Source organism: Hemiscyllium ocellatum, chromosome 16 (genome assembly GCF_020745735.1).
Source record: "Hemiscyllium ocellatum isolate sHemOce1 chromosome 16, sHemOce1.pat.X.cur, whole genome shotgun sequence".
NCBI lineage: Eukaryota > Metazoa > Chordata > Chondrichthyes > Orectolobiformes > Hemiscylliidae > Hemiscyllium > Hemiscyllium ocellatum.
In genome coordinates this window covers 1,378,381-1,402,162 of record NC_083416.1, presented here as the reverse complement: position 1 = coordinate 1,402,162, position 23,782 = coordinate 1,378,381, and positions in this window count along the sequence as shown.

The following is a 23,782-nucleotide window of genomic DNA, read 5'->3' as shown; positions in this document are numbered from 1 at the left end:
GAGTTTTCTAGAGCAGTATGTCAAAAGTCCGACCAGGGAAGGGGCCATATTGGACCTGGCGTTGGGGAATGAGCAAGGCCGGGTGGTAAAAGTTGCGGTGGGGGGATTTCTTTGGGAACAGCGATCACAATTCTGTAAGTTTTAGAATACTCGTAGACAAAGATGAGAGTGGTCCGAAGGGAAGAATACTAAACTGGGCCAAGGCCAATTATAGCTGAAAATGTGTTGCTGGAAAAGCGCAGCAGGTCAGGCAGCATCCAAGGAACAGGAGAATCGACGTTTCGGGCATAAGCCCTTCAAGGGTTTATGCCCGAAACGTCGATTCTCCGGTTCCTTGGATGCTGCCTGACCTGCTGCGCTTTTCCAGCAACACATTTTCAGCTCTGATCTCCAGCATCTGTAGTCCTCACTTTCTCCCCAAGGCCAATTATATCCAAATTCAGCAGGAACTGGGAAATATAGACTGGACACAGCTATTTGAAGGGATAGTCCACATTTGCGATGTGGGAGGCTTTCAAAGATAGGTTCAAGATAGTGCAGGATAAGCATGTCCCATTGAAAGCAAAAGATTCGTGAACAGTGGAGAAATCATACAACTAGCCAAGAGGAAAAGGGAAACGTACATAAGGTCCAGGCAGCTAAGAACAGAACGGGCCCTGGAGGAATATCAAGAGAGTAGGACAGGTCTTAAACAAGGAAGCAAGCGGGCTAAAAAGGGTCATGAAATGGCTTTAGTGAGGAGAACTGAGGACAATCCTAAAGCCTTTTATTCTTCTATAAGAAGCAAGCAGGTAACTAGAGAAAGGATTGGTCCACTAAACGATAATGAAGGAAGGTTGTGTGTCGAACTTGAGAGAATGGGTGAGATTCTCAATGATTACTTTGCATCAGTGTTCACCGAGGAGAGGGACATGATGAATGTTTGAGATTAGAGATTGAAGTTTAATTACTCTGATCACGTTGACATAAGTAGGAAGATGTTTTGGGTAGGCTAGAGGTTATTAAGATGGATAAATCTCCAGGACTGGATGAGAGCTATCCCAAGTTGCTGAGGGAGGCGAGAGAGGAAATAGCTGTCATTATAGCATCCTTAAACACAGGTAAGGTGTCGGAGGACTGAAGGGTTGCTCATGTTATCCCCCTGAACAAGAAGGGTAGTAGGGACATTCCAGGTAACTACAGACCAGTGAGCCTGATGTCAGTGGTGGGAAAGTTGTTGGAGAAGGTACTGAGGGATAAAAGCTACATATATTTGGAAAATAATGGGCTGATCAGTGATAGGCAACTTAATAGAGTTCTTTGAGGAAGTGACCAAGTTGATAGATGAGGGAAGGTCTGTAGATGTCATATACATGGACTTTAGTAAGGCGTTTGATAAGGTTCCCCATGGTAAACTATTGGAGAAAGTGGAGTTACGTGGTATGCAGGGTGTTCTGACTAGGTGGATAAAGAACTGGTGAGCAACAACAGACAGAGAGTAGTAGTTGAAGGCAGTTTCTCGAAATGGAGAAAGGTGACCAGTGGTGTTCCACAGGGGTCAGTATTGGGGTCACTGTTGTTTGTAATATACATAAATGATCTGGAAGAGGGCACTGTTGGTATGATCAGCAAGCTTGCAGATGACACAAAGGTGGGTGAAGCGGCAGAAAGCATAAGGGACTGTCAAAGAATACAGGAAGATATACAGATAGACTGGAGAGTTGGGCAGAGAAGTGGCAGATGGAGTTCAATCCAGGCAAATGTGAAGTGATGCATTTTGGGAAGTCTAATTATAGAGCGAATTATACACTAAATGGAAGAGCCTTGGGAAAAGTTGATGAGCAGAGAGATCTGGGAGTGCAGGTCTTTTGTACCTCAAGGTTGCTGCACAGGTGGATACAGTGGTCAAGAAGGTATATAGTATGCTTATCTTCATTGGATGGGATACTGAGTATAAGAGCTGGCAGGTCACGTTAATATTGTACAAGACTTTGGTTCGGCTGCATTTAGAATACTGCGTGCAGTTCTAGTCGCCACATTACCAAAAGGATGTGGATGCTTTGGAGAGGGTGCAGAGAAGGTTTACGAGGATGTTGCCTGGTATGGAAGGTGCCAGCTATGAAAAAAGGTTGACTAGGTTAGGATTATTTTAATTAGAAAAGAGGAGATTGAGGGGGGGACCTGATTGAGGTCTACAAAATCATCAAGGGTACGGTGGGTAGATGGAGATAAGCTTTTTTCCCAGGGTGAGGGATTCAATAATGAGAGGTCACGCTTTCAAGGTGAGAGGTGAAAAGTTTAAGGGTGATATACATGGCAAGCACTTTACACAGAGGGTGGTAGGTGCCTGGAATGCGTTGCCAGCAGAGGTAGTAGAAGCAGGTACGGTAGATTCATTTAAGATGCGTCTGGACAGATGCACGAGTAGGTGGGTAGCAGAGGGATACAGGTGCTTAGGAACTGGGCGACAGATTTTGGATCAGCTCAGGTTTGGAGGGCTTGAAGGGCCTGTAAATTTTCTTTGTTCTATACTAATGACCATTCAGTTCCTCCAGGAAACTAGAGAATACCAGTGGGTTGGCTTGGCCATAATATTGCAAATATTTCTCTGCATTTCATAACTTTAAGTCCATGTTTCTCCCTTGTTAGTAAACCCCTTGTGACTCTAGATTCAAATTCAAACACATATAAATTAATATAAAACATGTGGATAGAGCGTAGTGTGAAACCTGGGATGCATATTCTGGTCATTATGAAGTGTTGATCCTTAGCAGAATAGGCACATAAAGACTCAAAAGAACTGACTTAGAACCAAATAACTATATTTCCACCAATTTAAATTTCATAATTAAGTTATGAAAAGAGATTGACCAAATAGTTTCTTCTCAACACAAGCCATAGTTTTATTTGAATATTAAATACATTTAAATGATGTTGAGCACATTAAACTTGATGTTCGTTTTACTCGGTTGAGGAAAGTGAGGTTTGATGGCCAACAGATCTTTAGAGTGTTCTGAGACTTTGTAGGCTTTTACATTTAACAGTTTTGTAGCTTAATACAGGAAGTATTTTTCATTTTTGTTGGCATTTGAATACCTTTTTCACATTATATTCAGGACATTAATTTTTCTTCTTGTAGCAGTACATGTTAATACGGAGCCTAAACAGCAAATAAAATGTTGACTTTAACTGGAGCCTCTAATATAATGTCACTTCTAACTGAAGAATCAAAATAAAACAAATTAATAATAAGAATTGGTTTGAAGCACCAACATCCCAGCACTTCATATTTAGGGTGATACTGCATGTCTGAGAAGGGAAGATGATCAGCAAGCACTGAACTTGACATAATGCCAATAGTTATGTTCCTACACTAAGTAATATTGCCTGACAATATTGTGGAGAAATGGCTCTGGAGATTCGGGATTGGTGCAAATTCTAAAATCATGGAAAAGTGTACAGTAGCAAAATCATTACGAATGAAAATCAAAGTAAAATTCTCCATCAAATTTACTAACTGTACACCTTTTCGAGGTACTATAAGATTACTTGTTGTATCACACTGTTGCCCTCAAACGTATTAAGCACATTTGTTTTCTCTTGACTTGGATTCAATCAGACATAATTTCAACCTTATTCAGCCTGATAAGAGGTTTTATATGAATTTTGTTTTGCTTGACGTGTCCAGGTGACCGCATCTCTTTCATTTTCCTGCCCCTCCAAACCCAGATTTTCCAGACCACTGTTTGTCATTCTCCCAGTAGCAGTACTGTAATGGTCAGATCATCATGAATTAGGGTCAATCCTAGAAAATCCCACAAGGCCCAGGTATTATAATTAATAATGTCATCTGGATGAATATTAGTTTTTTTTTCTCTCTGGTGCTGTGAGGCTGTATTCAATGACAAAAATTATTCTCTATCCAAATATGTGTCTGCTGCCCCACAAAATACTTGTAAAAATATATTTTATATATTACTGGATTACTACTTGGATCATGAAAACAAAGCTTAATTAGCTTCAGTACGATTATCAAAGTACAGTTATGTAGGAATTTCATTGCCTAAACCTGCTAATACAAGAGGGATTTATATTATGACAGATAATTTAATGGTTCTCCCTCAACCTGCATCCTCTCCTCCTATGACGATGCTCATATTAGACAGGGTGACAACTTGACTGACACAGTTAAATGTGCTCTCAATTCAGAAGATGCTCCAGAGATTAGAACCAATCCCACTCCTTCCACTTGCTCAAGCTCATTTCAATTGATAAAATGGATTAGTCAATGCAGTTTATAAAGGTAACTGAGATTCCATTTCCACACAGCTCTCTCACTGGAACAGTGTATTAATTTAGGCCAGGACTGAATGAACATAAACTGTCTGAGGGATTGTTTTCTCCAGGAATTAAAAAATAGCCAAATATTAAAACGTGACATTATTCATTTTGAAGGTATATCCAGCTGTTAAAAGACATTTTCTTTGTAGGATTTTTAGTGTTAATACCTGAAAATATGATTTGGAGATGCCGGTGTTGGACTGGCGTGTACAAAGTTAAAAATCACAGGTCATAGTCCAACAGGTTTAATTGGAAGCACACTAGCTTTCGGAGCGACGCTCCTTCATCAGGTGATAGTGGACGGCTCAATCCTGACACACAGAATTTATAACAAAAATTTACAGTGTGATGTAACTGAAATTATACATTGAAAATTTGATTGTCTGTTAAGTCTTTCATCTGTTTGAATACCATGATAATTTCATTTCTTTCATGTGTAAATCATAAAACCTTTTTTAAAATGTTGCATTCTCAGGTTAGCAGTTAACAATGGTGATAGCTAGACAATATGTTGAAGGTGTTAGCCCCTCTGTGTTCTCTGGCTATGCCATGATGTTTAGATTGATTCTAATCTAAAAAGTGAGATAATGGAGTTTTACATGAATTCATGCAGTTTTTGAGCTCAGAGTTCTACATGAATGCATGCAGTTTTTGAGCAAAGTACAATGTAACCCTGCAAGTACAAATTCACTCCACAAAATATATGTGTGCATGTGGGTCTTTGTCTGTCTGTGTGTGTCTGTCTGTCTGGGTTGGGGGTTGTGAGTGTGAGAAAGTGTATGTGTGTGTAGTGAGTGTAGAGTGTCTTAAGTCTGTGAAGGGGTGCATGTGAGAGTGTGGGTGTCTGTAAGGGTGTATGTGGGTGTCTGTGTGCGCATCTGTGTATATGTGTGTCCGTGTGTATGGGAGTGCCTGTGTGTGTGTGTGAGCGTGCGTACAGTGCAATGGTGGTTACCTGTAGTGTGACATGAACCCAAGGTCTCGGTTGAGGCCCTCCCTATGGGTACCAAACTTAGCTATCAGCCTCTGCTCGGCCACTTTCTGCTGCTGCCTGTCTAGAAGTCAGCCTTGGAGGATGGTCACCCGAAGGGGTCCGAGGTCGAATGTCCTGGACCACTGAAGTGTTCCCCAACTGGGGAGGGAACACTCCTGTCTGTTGATTGTTGTGCGGTGCCCATTCATCCGTTGTCATAGCCTCTGCTCGGTTTCCCTAATGACCATCCTCCAAGGAGAACTTCAGGACAGGCAGCAGCGAAAAGTGGCCGAGCAGAGGCTGATAGCTAAGTTCGGGAGGGCCTCAACCGGGACCTTGGGTTCATGTCACATTACAGGTGACCACCATTGCACTATACACACACACACACACACACACACACACACACACACACACACACACACACACACACACACACACACTCCTATATACACATACAAACAGACACACATATACACAGATGCGCACACAGACACCCACATACACCCTTACAGACACATACACTCCCACATGCACCCCCTCACAGACTTAAGACACTCTACACTCACTACACATACACACACACATACACTTTCTCATACTCACAACCACCAAACCAGGCAGACAGACACACACACACACACAGAGACAAAGACCCACATGCACACATATATTTTGTGGGGTGAATTTGTATTTGCAGGGTTACATTGTACTTTGCTCAAAAACTGCATGCATTCATGTAAAACTCCGTTATCTCACTTTTTAGATTAGAATCAATCTAAACATCATGGCATAGCCAGAGAACACAGGGGGCTAACACCTTCAACATATTGTCTAACTAACATCAATTGTTACAGTTAACCTGAGAATGCAAATTTTAAAAAAGGGTTTTGTGATTTACACATAAAAGAAGTGAAACTATCATGGTATTCAAACAGATGAAAGACTTAACAGACAATCAATTTTTCAATGTATAATTTCAGTTACATCACACTATAAATTTTTGTTATAAATTCTGTGCCTTAGAATGGTACCCTCTACTATCACCTGATGAAGGAGCGTTGCTCCGAAAGCTAGTGTGCTTCCAATTAAACCTGTTGGACTATAACCTGTTGTGTGATTTTTACCTGAAGATAAATTGACAAATGACATTTGAACTCTGTTATCGCCAAGAGGATATCTAGCTGAACTGATCAAAAGTTTGTCAGTGTCTGACAAGATTAACATTTGTGAAGTATCATCTTACAAAAGTAACTGAAAGTATTTAGTGATTTCTTATCTGAGATTGATAACTGTTTGTCCAAGGTTCAGAACACAGATAGAACCACAGATGGGACAGAAACTAAAATGTGATTTTTATAGAAAAAAAGTGTAGACTTTCTGACAAAGTTTCTAATCAAGTATTGTGTTATTAATATTCATCTTTGATGTTCGGGTTATCTTCTGAGGGACAGGATTTATATGCATTTGGAAAGGCAAGAACTGATTTGGGATAGTCAATATGGCTTTGTGGGTGGGAAATTATGTCTCACTAACTTGACTGAGTTTTTTGAAGGGGTAAAAAAGAATCTTGATGAAGGCAGAGTGGTAAATGTTGCCTATATGGACTTCAGCAAGGTATTCGAGAAGGTTCCGCATGGTAGATTGATTGATTGATGGAGTTTGATTTATTGACGCATGTATCTAAGTACAGTGAAATGCTTTGTTTGTGAGCAGTACAGACAGATCATGGTAAGCAAGGACATACAGATCATACAGAAAAGAAAACTTGGACAAAGTAAGGCATACAGGTTACGCTGCACAGGAGGTATGGGAGGCAAGATCAACATTGACAAAATCAACATTATTTGAAGTTAGAGAGTCCATTCATCAGTCTAATGACAACAGAAACAAAGCTGTTCTTGAATTTGCTGGCACGTGTGTTTAGGCTTCTGTATCTTCTGCCTGATGGAAGAGTTTGTAGGAGAGCATTACCGGGGTGGGAGGGATCTTTGTTGATGATGGCAGCCTTTCCGCGGCAGTGTGCTGTGTAACTGGACTCCATGGATGGAAGGTTGGGTTTCATGAAGGTCTGGGCTGTGCACACAACCTTCTGTAGTTTCTTACATTCCTGTGCAGAGCAGATACTGTACCAGGTTGTTATGCCCCCAGACAGCATGCTTTCAATGGTGCATCTGTAGAAGTTGGTGAGGGTCCTTATGGATATGCCCAATTTCCTGAACTGCCTGAGGGAGTGGAGGCGATGTTGTGCCTTCCTGACCATTGCATCTACATGAGAAGTCCAGGGCAGGTTGTCGATTATTATCACTCTGAGGAACTTGGTGCTTTCAACCCCTCTCAACCTCCGCTCCATTGATATATATGTTCTCCTCCTTTCTTTCTGAAGTCAATGATCAGTTCTTTAGTTTTGTCAGCATTGAGAGAGAGATTGTTACCATTGCACCATGTCCCCAAGCCCTCTATCTCCTTCCTGTATTCAGACTCATCGTTGTTGATATCCATCCTACCAAAGTGGTGTTGCCTTCAAACCTGTAGGTGGCATTTGTTCAGAATCCAGCAACATAACCGTGAGTGTACAGGGAGTACAGTCGGGGGCTGAGAATGCATCTTTGGGGGAATCCAGTGTTAAGTGTTATCATGGAGGAGGTGCTGTTGTCTATCTTCACCGATTGCAATCTGTGGGTAAGGAAGCTGAGGATCCAACTGCAGAGGGTGGAGCGGATACCTAGTCTTGGAGTTCTGAGATCAGTCTGAAGGAGATAATGGTGTTGAAGGCGGAGATGTAGTCGATGAGCAGGAGTCTAATGTTGGTGTCCTTGTTGTCCAGATGTTCCAGGGATGAGAGCAGGGCAAGGGAAATGGCGTCCATTGCTGACCTGTTTTGTTGGTAGGCAAGCTACAGGGGATCGAGGCAGGCTGGGAGACTGGAGCTGATGTGGGCCCTGACTAGCCTCTCAAAGCACTTCACAATTATGGAGGTCAGAGCCACTGGGCAGTAATCATTAAGGTATGATGCATGTGCTTTGTTAAGTACTGGGATGATGATGGTCTTCTTGAAGCAGGTGGGGACTTCGGGTTGTAGGAGGGAGAGATTGAAGATGTCGGAGAGATTGCAGAGTGGACTCGATGGGCTGAATGGCCTTACTTCCACTCCTATGTCTTATGTCAGCTGGTCCATACAGGATTTGAGTGCATGGCTGGGAACTCCGTCTGGGTCACTGCTTTCTTTGGATTGACTCTCAGGAAGACCAATCTGACATCTGCAGCAGTGACAGAGGGAACAGGTATATCAGGGACTGTTGGGGCAGTGATACTGCGGTGCTGGCATTCTGCTTGAATCAAGCTTAGGAAGCATTCATTACATCAAGGAGGGATGTGTCTTTGTCCACCATCTTGCTCTGCTTCATTTTGTATCTTGTTATCTTGATTAGGCCTTGCCACAGGTGGTGGGAATCTGTACGGTTGGTTTGGGTCTCTAACTTGGTCCGGTTTTGCCTCTTGGCATCTCTGATGGCTTTGCGAAGGTTAGATCTAGATTTTCTGTACAGTCTAGATCATCCAACTTGAATGCTGCCTGGTCTTCGTGGGGAATGGATTTCCCAGTTCATCCAAAGTTTCCGGTTGGGAAACATGTGGATTGACTTCTTTGGTATGCAGTCCTCCACACATTTACCAATGAAGTCTGTGACTGCAATGGTGTACTCGTCTAGGTATTCCACTGAGTACTTGAATACGGTCCAGTCCACTGATTCCAAGCTGTCCCAGAGGCAGTCTTCCACTGCTTCAGACCAGCATTGTATTTTCTGCTTAGACTGGTTAACAAGATTAGATAACGTAGGATCTAGGGGGTGCTAGCAAACTGGATACAAAATTGGCTTGAAAGTAGAAGACAGAGGGTGATGATAGAGGGTTGTTTTTCAGACTGGAGGCCTGTGACCAGTGGTGTGCTGCAAGGTCCACCAAATATAAATACTACATAAACTAAAACCACTACATTTAACAAACATACAAAATTATTAAAAATAAAAAACAATAAAAATCAGAAAACAAACCAAAATATAAAGCGCCAATAGCGCTGAGTAGGGGAACTCACCCCCTGCCTGGAGGGGGCAACTACCCGTCTTGAACAGCCCATAAATAGGCATCTAACTATCTCAACCACCTTCACTTCTCCCAGCTAGAGCCGCATCGCAAGCACAAGCTTCTCCGATGTGTCAAAGAGATGCATGGACCCATCTAAAGTGACCCGAAGTACTGCTGGATATCTCAGAGAGTACTGAATCCCAGGCTCCTTCAGTCTTCTCTTGACACCATCATACGATTTTCGTTTCTGGATCACTGTCGCTGAAAAGTCCTGAAAAAACATGATCTTAGACCCCTCGTAAATTAGGGCCTTTGGATCCTTCCCCTGGAGTCTGGCAGCCTCCATGACTCTCTCCTTTTTCCCGGTAATGATGGAACCGCACCAGGAAAGGACGAGGATGTTGACCCAGATCTGACCTCCACGTTGCGGCCCGGTGAGCCCTCTCTATCTTCAATCCTCTCATGCCAGTCTCAAGTCAAGGAATTTCGGAAGCCAATCTTCAACAAATTCTGCAGGCCACTCATCTTCCTTACCCTCAGGCAGACCGATGATCCAAATGATTTTTCTCCTGTCTCTGTTTTCAAGATCATCCACTTGGTCACACAAATTACAAACCTGTGTCTTCAGGGCTTGGATCTCATCCTTGAATGAACTGGCATCAGCTTCCACCGCTGTGACCCTGTGCTCCACCTCATCCGTCCTTTTCTCCAGGTCTCCCAGCTGCTGCTCATGCTTCTGCAGCATGAGAGAGACTGGAGCCAGCTTCTCTTCAGTTTGTTTCCCCAGCATCTCCCGAGATTTCGAGAGCTGGTTCACCAGGTCCTGGAGAGCAATCGCCTCCGAAGCTGCTGCGGGCTGAGCAGCAGACCTGGCCTTGGATGCTCCTCCTCCCTTTTTAGGCATTTCTGGACAGCTGAAAATACAGGTGAGCCAATTTTTAAATGTTTCTTGGGGCTCCACAATCTTTCCAAAGCCCCAAGAAATCCTGATGACCTGGGTTGGGCGGGTTAAAGGACCGTCCTGCTCCTGCTGCGATGCGAAGCTCTGCAGTGTGATCTTCTCAGATCGCCGCCATCTTAGATCCCCCATAAGTTCACCTTAACCTCTTCCCATATATATATATAAAACATTAAGTAAATACAAATCTCATTTAAACTTTATCCAATCTGTGATACTGCATCTGTGATTACATTTTTACGACCCGCAACATGACTCTTAAATTAAAAGTCTGTAACATAAGACTACAACAAAATAGTCTCGTATTCTTGTCTTTAAAACTTTGTATGAATGTAAGCGGACATCCGTCTCTGACACACTATTCATGACATACACATTAAAATGTTGTAAGGCCAGTACCAAATGCGATAGTTCCTTTTCGATCATGGAGTATTTCCTTTGGTGGACATTGATCTCTGAAAAGTTACCAACTGGCAGTTCAATCCCATCCACATCTTCCTGTAGGAGCACAGCTCCAACTCCAATGTCACTAGCATCAATGGTGACTTTAAAAGGTTTTGAAACGTTTGGTGTAGTTAAAACTGATTTGGTGGTTAATATTGATTTCAAATGGTTGAATGCCTCATGGCAGGATTCTGTCCACCGAAGCTTTATGTTCTTCTTCAGTAAATCGGTTAACGGGGCCACTACACTGCTGAGGTTTTGGAACAAACTTCTGATAGAATCTACTGAGTCCTAAGAATCAAAGCACCTTTTTCTTCAAGGTTGATCATGGAAATTCCACAATGGCTTTCGTCTTTGCATTCCCTGGGGTCAATCTTCCATGACCGATGTTACGTCCCAAATTCCATGTGATTTAAGTTTATCACCAGTTTTACTTCTTGTAATCATTCAAAGAGCTCTGCCAACTGTACCATGTGATCTTTCCAGGACTTACTAAAGATCACTACATCGTCCAAATAGACTGCACAGTTTGTTAACCCAGCCACAACTCTGTTCATGAGTCTTTGTAATGTGGCGGGTGCGTTCTTCATTCCAAAGGGCATCCCTTTAAACTGATATAGCCCTTTTGAGGTTACAAACGCAGACATTTATTTCACCGATTCTGATAAAGGTACCTGCCAGTAACCATGCATTAAGTCCAACTTGGTGATGTAACTGGCTTGTCCGACTTTCTCAATACAGTCCTCCAATCTAGGAATTGGATAGGAGTCCAGCTTTGTAACAACGTTATTCTTCTGATAATCCATGCAGAATTGTTGAGACCTGTCCGGTTTGGGAACTAAGATGATCGGCTAACTCCATTTGCTCTGCTTGGTTCGATGATGTCCTCGTCAAGCATGGCCTCCACCTCCATCTGGACCTGTCTGGCTTTGAAAGAATTTAGCCGATAGGTACGTTGTTTTATTGGAGCAGTATTCTCTATGTCTACTTCTTACATATGTCCTTGTACTGCAGTAACAAATCTTTCAACTGCGTTCTAAGCTCCTGAGACAGATAACTTACTAACCTATCCCACTCCTCAAGGACTTCTTCATTTTTAAATCTATTTTGAGGCACATCAAAATCCCTATCATCTGGATTTGATTCCTCTCTCTGCAGGTCAATAACTAACACCTATTTCTCCAGTTCTTTCTCTTCAGCGTAATATGGTTTCAGCATGTTCACATGGCATACCCGATACTTTTTTTCTTCTATCTGGCATCTTTACTAAATAGTTCACCTGACTCAACATTTTCTCAATTTGATAGGGATCACTAACCCTGGCTTTGAAGGGATCTCCTATCACTGGTAACAATACTAACATATCATCCCCTTGGGAAAATGTCAGCGTCTCAGAGCTTTTATCTGCCACCTGCTTCATTCTACCCTTTTTAGGTACTGTTTAGCTAACTCATCTACTTGATTTAGTCTCTCACTCACCTCTGATACATAATCTAAGTGTGAGATCTCCAAATTTGGACCTATCAATTATTCTTCAATGAATTTCAAAGGGCCTCTCACTTCATGCATGAAGAATAAGTAGATTCATTTGAGGCATCTCTATAAGCAAACAATATGAATGAGATACCTTTATCCCAATCATTCGGGTAGTCCTGACAGTATGCACTCAACATAGTCTTCAAGATCTGATATCACCTTTCTAAAGCTCCCTGGGATTCAGGATGCTACACACTGGATTTAAAGTGCTGTATACCTAAGCTATCCACAACCTCCTTAAATAGCCTAGCAGTAAAATTTGACCGATGGTCCGACTGGATCTCTCTGGGTAGCCCACACTGTGTGAAGAAAGCTACTAACTCCTCTATTACCCTTTTTGCCTTGATACTCCATAATGGAATTGCCTCCAGAAATTTAGTAGACACATCCATTCTGGTTAACAAGTACTGGCTCCCACTTATTGTTCTCAGGAGGGGACCTTCACAATCAGTTATAACCTGTGTGAAAGGTCCTTCAAATGCAGGAATTGGCAACAAAGGTGCTGGTTTTATTACTGCCTATGGCATACCCATCATTTGTCATGTATGACACGTACAGCAAAGGTTAACTACATCGTTGTGCATTCCAGGCCAATAAAAATGTTTTTGGATCATAGCCTGAGTCTTTCATACCCCTAGGTGACCTCCTACAGGTAGTTCATGTGCTACACGTAACACCTCCTGTTTGTATGCTACTAGTGATACAATCTGGTGCACTCTGCCCCACTTCTCCTCTGCACTAACGTGCCATAGTTTCCATTTCTGTCTTGAAGATTCTATCTTTCCGTAAATAACCCTCCAGAAGATTCTCTGCCTCCTTTTCAGAGTACACATCCACATATATATCTTTTATCGTCTTGTCTTGCTGTTGCAAGTCCCTTAGCCTTTCAGGACTGCACACTTCTGTCTGACCCTCTGCCTGTTCTAGTTTGTCCTGCACCATTACACCAAATGTAATCTGCCAGCTGAACCTCGACTCCTTCATCTTTCTCTTTAGTTTTTGTTTCGTGTTGTGACTTATCATAGTGGGATTTGGTTACCACACAGTCTGGGAAAATACTGGGATATTTCTCTTTTAACTCCTCAGTTTCTTGGTCTTCCTTGGGCTTCTCCACAACAAGGGGTGTCAGTCCCACCTTGGATCCTCCCAAATTGTTCCCAAGGATGAACTGAATTCCTGGAACTGACACTCTGCCGATCAGTCCCACGGTAAATTCCCCAGTCTTGAGTTGGCACTCCAACCTGATCTTACATAGGGGAAAGCTAAATTTCTGTCCACCGGTCCCACAATTACCACACTCTCAGGTAATAGATCAGAGAGAGTGCATATTCACTTGTCCCTTACTATCAGTGACTGGTTAGATCCTGTATCTCTCAAAATTATAACTTGTCCTCTCCCTGTGCTTTCAGAGTAAACTTTACCCACAGAGGTGAATTCTTTGTAGAGATCAGGTACTAAATCCATAACCAGCTCCTGCAGCGGCTGTGCACTCTCCTGCAGTTCCTCAGCTCTTCTTGGGGTCTCCTTTACTACCTTCACTATTGCCACTGGCTTAGCTTCTTTTACCACATCTTTTCCCACAATGCCTTTCTTTAATGAACAGCACTGTGACTTTATAAGTCCCACCTTCTGGCAGTGAGAATACCTTTTCCCAGTGCCCTTCTGAAAGCACTGGTACTGTAACTTTCTGTGTCTCACTCCATTACAGTGAAAACACCTGAGGCCTTTTATCTCCTTTCCTCTCTCTTGGGCTTCTTTTTTATCCTGTGGTAAACTCTTACTAGTGCTCTCTACTCTTTCCCTTTCTCCCAAATTCTATCCCTCCCAGGACAAAATTCTGGCCGGAAGCTTGTCTTATGTACCAACATGTACTCATCTGCTAATCCTGCTGCCCTTCTCACTTCCTGAACTTTCTGTTCCTCCATGTGAATTGTTACCATCTCTGGAAGTGAGTTTTTAAACTCCTCCAGCCAAATAATCTCTCTTACAGCCTCAAAGGTCTTACCTATTTTCAAAGCACGTGCCATCGATCAAAATGACTATGTTTAATTCTTTTAGATTCAACATTAGTTTGACCTGGTTTCTTCTTTGAACCTGTCTCTGAACTGCTGTCTATATGCTCTGGTACCAATTCATAAGCACTTAAAATAGCCTGTTTAACCTCTTCTTAATCTCTTGACCCCTCACCTGACAGTGCGGCAAATACCTCACTAGCTCTCACTACCAGTTTAATTTGAACTAGGAAAACCCATAAATTCTCAGACCACTCCATCTGCTTTGCCAGTTCTTCAAATGAAATAAAGAAGGCTTCCACATCTTTCTCATCAAAATGTGGCAGAAATTTGACATATTTGTATATGTCACTACCTTCTCTTTTAATCTCCATCCTGTTAACTCAACTTTGCTGACTAAGTCACAACTTCTCAAGTTCAAATGCTCTCTCTTTTTGTCTCTCCCTTTCTTATCTCTGTCTTTGCTCAGCTAAGAACCTTTCTCTCTCTTCCTCCTCTCTTTCCGCTCAGCCAAGAATCTTCTCTCTCTTTTTCCTCTCTCTCTTTGATTATCTTCTAACTCCATTTTCCTCAACTGTAATTTCAATTTTTCTACCTCTATGGCACTTGTCTGTTTCTCTGACACACCTAAGTGTTTGAATAATTCCCTTAAAACTTCAGCTGTACTGTTATCATTAGTTAAACCCAAATCTAACTTCTTTGCTAATTCAAAAAGTATGACCTTTTTCTTTCCTTCTAAATTTTCTTGGCAAATTTGAGAATCATCTTCAAATCCCAGACCCTCTTTAGCAATTTTAAGAGATATTTCTCTCACTTTTAATTTAACAAACCACAAGTCACCAAAATTAAACAAGTTATCTCACCTATGTTTGTTTAAAGATCTAGGACACTAATCTGCAAGTGTTTAAATCTGCTGGGACTTTTCATACCTCCAAATCCATTCAAATCTGTCTAAACCAATTCAAATCCTGACGGTGAGCCCCCAAACTATTACGACACGAGTATACCGTCCTGCTTAATTTAAACCAGCAACACAGAAAAGATTTATCCCGTGCAGTAATCTGTGAAAATTTGAGAGGCTAAGAACCAGTTAAAGTGAAAGTTATGACTGTGTTCCTTAAAGCATAACAGAGAATAATTAACTAACAACTATTTACAACTCTTTCCTCTAACCTATCTTTTACTTTTCCTTCTATAATACTAGTCTGATAAACCTTCCCCAATTAAGATTTATCAAAATTCAGCTTTTCAAAAACCAGTCAGATGTCGAATCTTCTTTTCTTCTTCTTATGGATTTCTGCTTCACAGGTTTACTGATCGATAAAGGTACCTTTAAGAGAGCTATTCTCTGGGCAGTGTGCAGATGTCGTTGGCTTGGCAGTTCTCCTCCCAACTGTTCAATTTTCCCACAACTTATACCCCCAAAGCATTGGATTGTGTCACTGGCTTTTAAGATTGTCAATATTCTGAATTCAAAATTGATTGGAATTTGGGTTTTTGGGGGTATAATTTAAACTGATTGGCTTAATTTGAATCTGTTTTTGTCTCCAGGCAACCAACTACCCTAGCTAGCCCAGTAGCTGAACCACATGTTACACTGTATCTTATTTAGAACATTTGGTGCTGTTAGGTAGTTTGCTAGCCTTTAACTCTCTTAAAGATACACCCACATCTTCATAATAGTGAAGAACGTGTTTGGTATGCTTGCCTTTATTGGTCAGAGCATTCAGTATAGGAGTTGGGACATCATGTTGCAGCTTTACAGGACATTGATGAGGCCTCTTTCAGAATACTGCATTCAATTCTGGTTTCCCTGCTATAAGCAGATGTAGTTAAACTCGAAAGAGATCAGAAGAGGTTAACAAGGATATTGCCAGGGTTGGAGCATTTGAGCTAAAGGAGAGGCTGAAGCTTTTTTCCCTGGAGCATTGGAGGCTGCAGGGCAATCTTATAGAGGTTTATAAAATCACAAGGACCATGGATGAGATGAATAGCCAAAGCCTTTTTTCCAGGATAGAGTCCAAAACTAGACAGCATAGGTTTAAGGTGAGAGGGGAAAAGTTTAAATGGGACCTGAGGAGCAACCTTTTCATGCAGAGTGGTGTATGTGTGGAATGAACTTACCAAAGGAAGTGGTGGAGGCTGGTACAAGTACAACATTTAAAAGGCACCTGGATGGGTATTTGACAGGAAGGATTAGAGGGAAATGGCAAAATGCTGGCAAATAGAACTAAATCAGTTTACAGTATTTGTCATTGTGGACGAATATCATCGAAGGCTCTGTTTCCATGCTTTATAACTGTATGACTCTACTTGCTGTTGATAAGGTGAGAAATCTCATGTGACAATGGTTGTCCAAGTGTGGTGCTGAGTAAATTTAAAGGTGAAAAAGAAAAAAAATTCCATTACACAAGTTACTTAGGATGTGAATGTATTGAAGAGTGTGAAATATCTTCTGGGATGATGAAGTTCAGTTATGAGGATAGACTTAAGAAGTTGGCACTGTTCTCCCTGGAGAGAAGAAGACCAAGTGTAGAGCTGATAGATGTTTTCATAATCTGTATGGAGTAAATGGGAAGAAACTGCTCCCACTTGTGAAAGGACATAGATTTAAAGTAATCTGTAAAAAAGAAAACATGAAATAAGGAAAAGCATTTACACTTAGCCAGCTGTTGGAGTACATTGCCTGCAAGTGTGGTGGAGGATAGATTCAAATGAGGTAATCAGAAGAACATTCAGTGATTATTTGTGTAGGTACGATGAGCTGAATGGCTTCCTTCTGCACCTTAATGTGGTTCTGTGAACATTTGAATGGATGTTTGCAACATCAGTTTGGCTCAGTAAAAGTGGTTATTGCACTGAAATTGAGAACCTGGTCTACAGTACTGGGTAGGAAAATATTCTATACTCTTTTAAGCAGCAAAGTTGGTGGTAAAAGTTATTGGCTTTATTGTGACTCCATTGGATTAAATCAGAGCATGATTGGAATAAATCGAAGAAAGAGACGTTAAGCTGACTATTACTGTAACTGGAGAACCAGTTCTCTTTCATCAGTTGTCTGCCAGATTGCAGGTGTGACATAGCACCACAATTTCCATTATGAGTTGGGAAAAGAGGCAGATCCTGAGTCCATGGCAGCTAGAACTAGGAAAAACACCATGCTGTTGATACTAATCTAATTCAGCAAACACATCACAAACAGTCTAATTTGCGCTGGCAATATCTACATGTATGCTTGTACTCCAGAGTTATAAATGTCAAGTGATAGTAGAGTTTTCAATTTTCTTTCCATTGTATGGCTGACCAGGAATCTCTCTTGCTTTTGCTGCCTGCCACTACAGTATATAGAAGGATTTCCAACCTGACATTCAAATTGTTTTGATGAAATTATAACATACCTTCCCAAGACTTGGAGTGGCGCTTCAACTCAACCTCTGGTTCAGAGGCAGGGACATTATCTATTGCATCAAAAGACATCCAAATACTAATCTTAAAACATATATTAGCTGTAAGTGCTCTTGTTGCAAATGAATTACTTCTAAACATGGTCATGTCCTCTATGTAGTACATTCTGTATTGTCAGTTATAGGCATGCCTCTGCCTGTAAATAAGGATAGGGAGGTGTTAGCAGTGGGCAAGATCTGGTTTTATTGTAATATGAAAAGTTTGGCATCATTCCAAAACTCCTGTCCCCCTTTGTTTAAGAATGTATGGGGGATTCTTATCAAATGGACTACATTTGCATTCAAGGTTAGGTACTAACATGGGAGCTAGTTCCATGTCCCACCCCTGCAAGGGTTATAATAGACACATTTGCTGTTATTTTGAAATGGTAGGTCAATTACGGGCTCAACAGAACAATGACCCTAAAGTATACATATTGGCAGCCCCACCAGCTGAGTTCAGGATTGACAGCGCGAAAGGAGGTCAACTAAGTTGCTTCATTTTTAAAATAGCCACAGCTGCTTGGCCACGATCCTAGGTGAGCAACCTTCAACAGAAGGTTCAACGTTACAGCAGCAGCTTAACTGTGTGAGGCATTGTGAAGGACTATGGCCTTCCCAGTATCTTCCTGTCCTTAGTCCACAAGGCTGCCCTAAGTCCACCACAGCTTCCTAGAAATCCCAGGCATGGGCTGTAATTGGCCCCTGAATTATAGTAACAATTACACTGCCATTTGCCAGCAATTGTCTAATCTGACTGGCCTGAAAATAGCTTGGGTCAGTACATGTTAGAGAACCATGTGATGATCAGTGGCACCAAATTGAGAGTCTGTCCACACCTGAACTTGTGGACCTTGACTGAAAATTCAGCCCCATATCTCATTATCATGAATATACAGAAGAAAAGACACTATCAGATACTTGAGCTAACCAAGTGGAATAGGAAAGAAGCAAAACAAAAAGCAAGGTTAAAAGTTCAGAAGCAGTAAATAATGATTTGTTGCACTTCCAGTAATTTTCATAAACAGTACATACAAATAGCTCACAACACCTATTAATATAGACACTAAACAGTTAATTGCTATATTTAAAAGAATATCCTGAGAAATTGAATAGACATCGAAAAGATGTAATCATGATGTGCCTAATTTCAATATAATTAAATTCAAGTTGGTAGATGCTTCTGGCAGCAGCACAAAATGCAACTGGTTAATTAGATAGGACTCTAAATGGTGTCATGGATCTTTGTCCATTTCTTTGATTGGTTCCACTCACTTTATGCCCATTAAACAGACATGTCTGATCAACAAAATGAACCTAATACATTCACTTTCAGATGATTAATTAGAACTCTTCATGATTTGCTCAATATTCCAGATCTTCAACATAACGTATGCTAAGAGTGAATTGTGAATCCTAATTAAGTTTATTTTAGCAAAATTAGATTTAATTTACCAGGTATATCTATTTGTGAATTACATTCACTATTAAAAAAAATTTAATAAACTAGTGGAAACAAAATGCAGAGCCATGTTCTTACAATTTACTTTAAGAACCACTTTGCTGACTCTTTAGATTCCTTCTCTATCTCTGTGTAAAGTCAACTGACCCTAAAATAACAGATTGCAGTTATATAGGGCCTTTACCGTATTAAAACATTATCAGACACTTCATAGCAATTTGATGACAGAATTTAGCAATATGTTAAAGAAAGAACATTTGAACAACAGTTCAGGTGCCCAAAATGGTAGGATTTAAGGAGAGCTTTAAAGGAGGAGGAGATGGAAAGATAGAAGTTTAAGAAGGGAATTTCAGAACTTGGAACTTAGTCAGCTGAAGACAATTGTATGGGAAGCAAATGGGAGATGGATTGGTGACCAAAATTGGAATAATGCCAAATTATGTGGTTGGAAAAGTTTTTAAAAAATGAGAGTGAGTGACGATTTAAAAACAAGAGAATTTAATAATGGAGACATTGGGCAACTGCAAGCCAATGCAGGTTACAAAACACAATGGTAGTGATTGAAAATGAATTCGGATGGGCAGTAAATGCTGGCCTAGCCAGAAATACCCATATCTCAGGAGTGATTAATAATGAAACTTAGCATGGAGATGACAGAACTTCAGAAGAGCTTAAGTTTATGAAAGGTGAAAGATAATGGGTTGGACTTTCATCCTCAAGGCAAGGATCAGCAGTTGGGAAAATTCCTTTGGCAAAAGTGCCCAAAGACCAGAATCTTCACTGCTGCAGTGTGGCCAGGTGCTAATGTAGCTGGGCCACCCAACTCCAGAGAAAGTTCCAAGTCAGCCGCAGGGGCTGCCAGGTTCAGAGGTGGACTGTTTAAAAGACCCATCTCTGTGCAGTGGGACCTCATCTCAGTTGGAATAAAAAGAGAAAGACCCTCCAGGCCTTATCCCCCACACCTCACACATTTTCTCTGCAACATTTCTGTCCCTTCTCAACCATCATGTCCTTATGCGAGGGTAATAATATTTTTTGATCTCTACAAAGTATTTACAGAGTTTAGCGAGGATAACTATGGCTTTGTCTTTCCACGATACAGAACAGAGTGCAAGATTATGTAACATTACACCACCTCTGCTCTGGTTTATACTGTGTACAACACATCACACATCTAGAATGAACCCTGTCATACTACAAATATACATCTCCCAAAATGACCCCCATGACCCTTCATGCCCCTCATACCAGATTATGACACTTCCATGTCTGTCATTCTGATGTATTACAGTTTGTAGCTGAAACTGCAAGTAATGGAAGCCTCTTAATTTTGTATTACTAAACATTGTGAAATTGACAGTAGGCATCAGAGAACTGGAGGCATCAACCAAGCTAGGGTTCAGGTATTTCAAAAAAGTAATGGATGTCTGGCCACTCCACCAAGAATACATAAAGAGGCTTCTACTTTGTTATATCTTTTCTTCTGGACTATAGTTAAAATGACACCAGCAACCCTCAAAAACTTCTTTGTAAGTTGAAATCATGAGTATCACCAGGCTAATCAATCATTGGAGGATATAACTGTCTGAAACAATCCTATTTCCACTTTACTTTACTTTCCAATAAGAGAAACTAGATAAGAATAGTAATATCCCAACAATTGAAGGGAGTCAGAGGGCTGAATTGTGTATAGTTGCCATTACAAAAGAGAAAGTGTTAGAAAAGCTAAAAGATCTTAAAATTGATAAATTTCCTAGCCCTGATGGGATACACCCTAGAGTTCTGAGAGAGGTGGCTGAGGAAATAGCAGAGGCATTGGTTGAGATCTTTCAAAAGTCACTGGAGTCAGGGAAAGTCCCAGATGATTGGAAGATCGCTGTTGTAACCCCCTTGTTCAAGAAAGGATCAAGGCAAAAGATGGAAAACTATAGGCCAATTAGCCTAACCTCCATTGTTGGTAAAATTCTAGAATCCATCATTAAGGATGAGGTTTCTAAATTCTTGGAAGAGCAGAGTCTAATTAGAACAAGTCAACATGGATTTAGTAAGGGGAGGTCATGTCTGCAAACCTGTTGGAATTCTTTGAAGAGGTGACAAGTCGGTTAGACCAGGGAAACCCAGAGGATGTGGTCTATCTAGACTTCCAAAAGGCCTTTGATAAGGTGCCACATGGGAGGCTGCTGAGCAAGGTGAGGGCCCATGGTGTTCGAGGTGAGCTACTGGTATGGATTAAGGATTGGCTGTTTGACAGAAGGCAGAGAGTTGGGATAAAAGGTTCTTTTTCGAAATGGCAGCTGGTGACAAGCGGTGTCCCGCAGGATTCAGTGTTGGGGCCGCAGCTGTTCACATTATATATTAATGATCTGGATGAAGGGACTGGGGGCATTCTAGCGACGTTTGCCAATGATACGAAGTTAGGTGGACACGCAGGTAGTACTGAGGAACTGGGGAGGCTGCAGAAGGATCTAGACAGTTTGGGAGAGTCGTCCAGGAAATGGCTGATGGAATTCAACATGAGCAAATGCGAGGTCTTGCACTTTGGTAAAAAGAATAAAAGCATAGACCACTTTCTAAATGGTGAGAAAATTAGTAAAGCCAAAGTACAAAGGGATCTGGGAGTGCTGATCGAGGATTCTCTAAAGGTAAACATGCAGGTTGAGTCCGTGATTAAGAAAGCGAATGCAATGTTGTCATTTATCTCAAGAGGGTTGGAATATAAAAGCACCGTTGTGCTACTGAGACTTTATAAAGCTCTGGTTAGGCCCCATTTGGAGTATTGTGTCCAGTTTTGGTCCCCACACCTCAAGAAGGACATACTGGCACTGGAACATGTCCAGCAGAGATTCACACGGATGGTCCCTGGAATGGCTGGTCTAACATACGAGGAACGGCTGAGGATCCTAGGATTGTATTCATTGGAGTTTAGAAGATTGAGGGGAGACTTAATAGAAACTTACAAGATAATACATGGCTTGGAAAAGGTGGATGCTAGGAAATTGTTTCCATTAGGCGAGGAGTCTAGAACCCGTGGACACAGCCTTAGAATTAGAGGGGGTCAATTCAGAACAGAAATGCGGAGACGTTTCTTCAGCCAGAGAGTGGTGGGCCTGTGGAATTCATTGCCGCAGAGTGCAGTGGAGGCCGGGATGCTAAATGTCTTCAAGGCAGAGATTGATAGATTCTTGATGTCACGAGGAATTAAGGGCTACGGGGAGAATGCGGGTAAGTGGAGTTGAAATGCCCATCAGCCATGATTGAATGGCAGAGTGGACTCGTTGGGCCGAATGGTCTTACTTCCACTCCTATGTCTTATGGTCTTATGGTCTTAATGAAGAACGCTGAACTGAAATGATACCTAACTCAGCAAGGAGCAGGAACTTACACTCCAAACAACCCCACCACCCCGTGGTCGAACACTTCAACTCCCCCTCCCACTCCACTAAGGACATGCAAGTACTGGGCCTCCTCCACCCCAAATCCAAATCTCCTGACCCCTCATCTTCCACCTTGGGACCCTGAGACCACATGGCATCAACATCGATTTCACCAGTTTCCTCCCCTCCCCTCCCCCTCCCACCTCATCCCAGGTGCAACCCTCCAACTTGGCACTGCCCTCTGACCTATCACCATCACCGCCAACCCCCCCAACTCCATCTACAAATCACCTTCCTAGCTATCTTCCCCTCAGCACCATTCCCACCTTCCTATTTATTTCTCAGCCCACCCCCTCCTTGCTTCATTTCTGATGAAGGGCTTATGTCCAAAACATCGATTCTCCTGCTCCTCAGATGCTGCCTGACCAGCTGTGCTTTTCCTGCAACAGACGTTTTGACAAGGATCCGGAATAGATGAGCTATCTCAATTCATTTGAGATCCTCACCATCTTTGAAAACTGGTCTTAGAATAATTTGATTCATTCTACATTATATTAAATATCACAAAAAGCACTGGATTTAGCATAGGCTAAGGGTCTGAAGACTTAAGAAATAGGAACAAAGTTAGGCCATTCAGCCCATCGAGTTGCTCCGCCATTTGATCATGGAGGATATGCTTTTCAATCTTGCTGTCCTGCCTTCTCCCGTAACTGATCAAGAACCTATTCATCTCTGTCTTAAATACACTCAATAACTTGGCCTTCACAGCCCTCTGTATCAATGAGTTCCACAGATTATCCACCCTCTGGCTGAAGAAAATCTTCATCTTATTTCTAGTGTCATCCTTTCAATCTGAGGCTCTGCCCTTGGGTTCTAGTCTCTCCTACTACTGGAAACATCTCCACGTCCATCTATCCATGTCTCTCAAAATTCTCTAAGTCTCAGTTAGATCTCTCCTTATCCTTCTAAACTCCACTGAGTATGGATGCAGACTCCTTAACCACTCTTCATATGGCAAGCCTTTCATCTCTGCGATTATTCTTTATGAACATTCTCTGGAACTGTCCCCAATGCCAGCATGTCCTTCCTTAGATACGTGGCCCAAAACTGCTCGCAATGTTTCAAATGTGGTCTGACCAAAGTCTTATACAACCTCAGCAGCACATCTCTGCTCTTG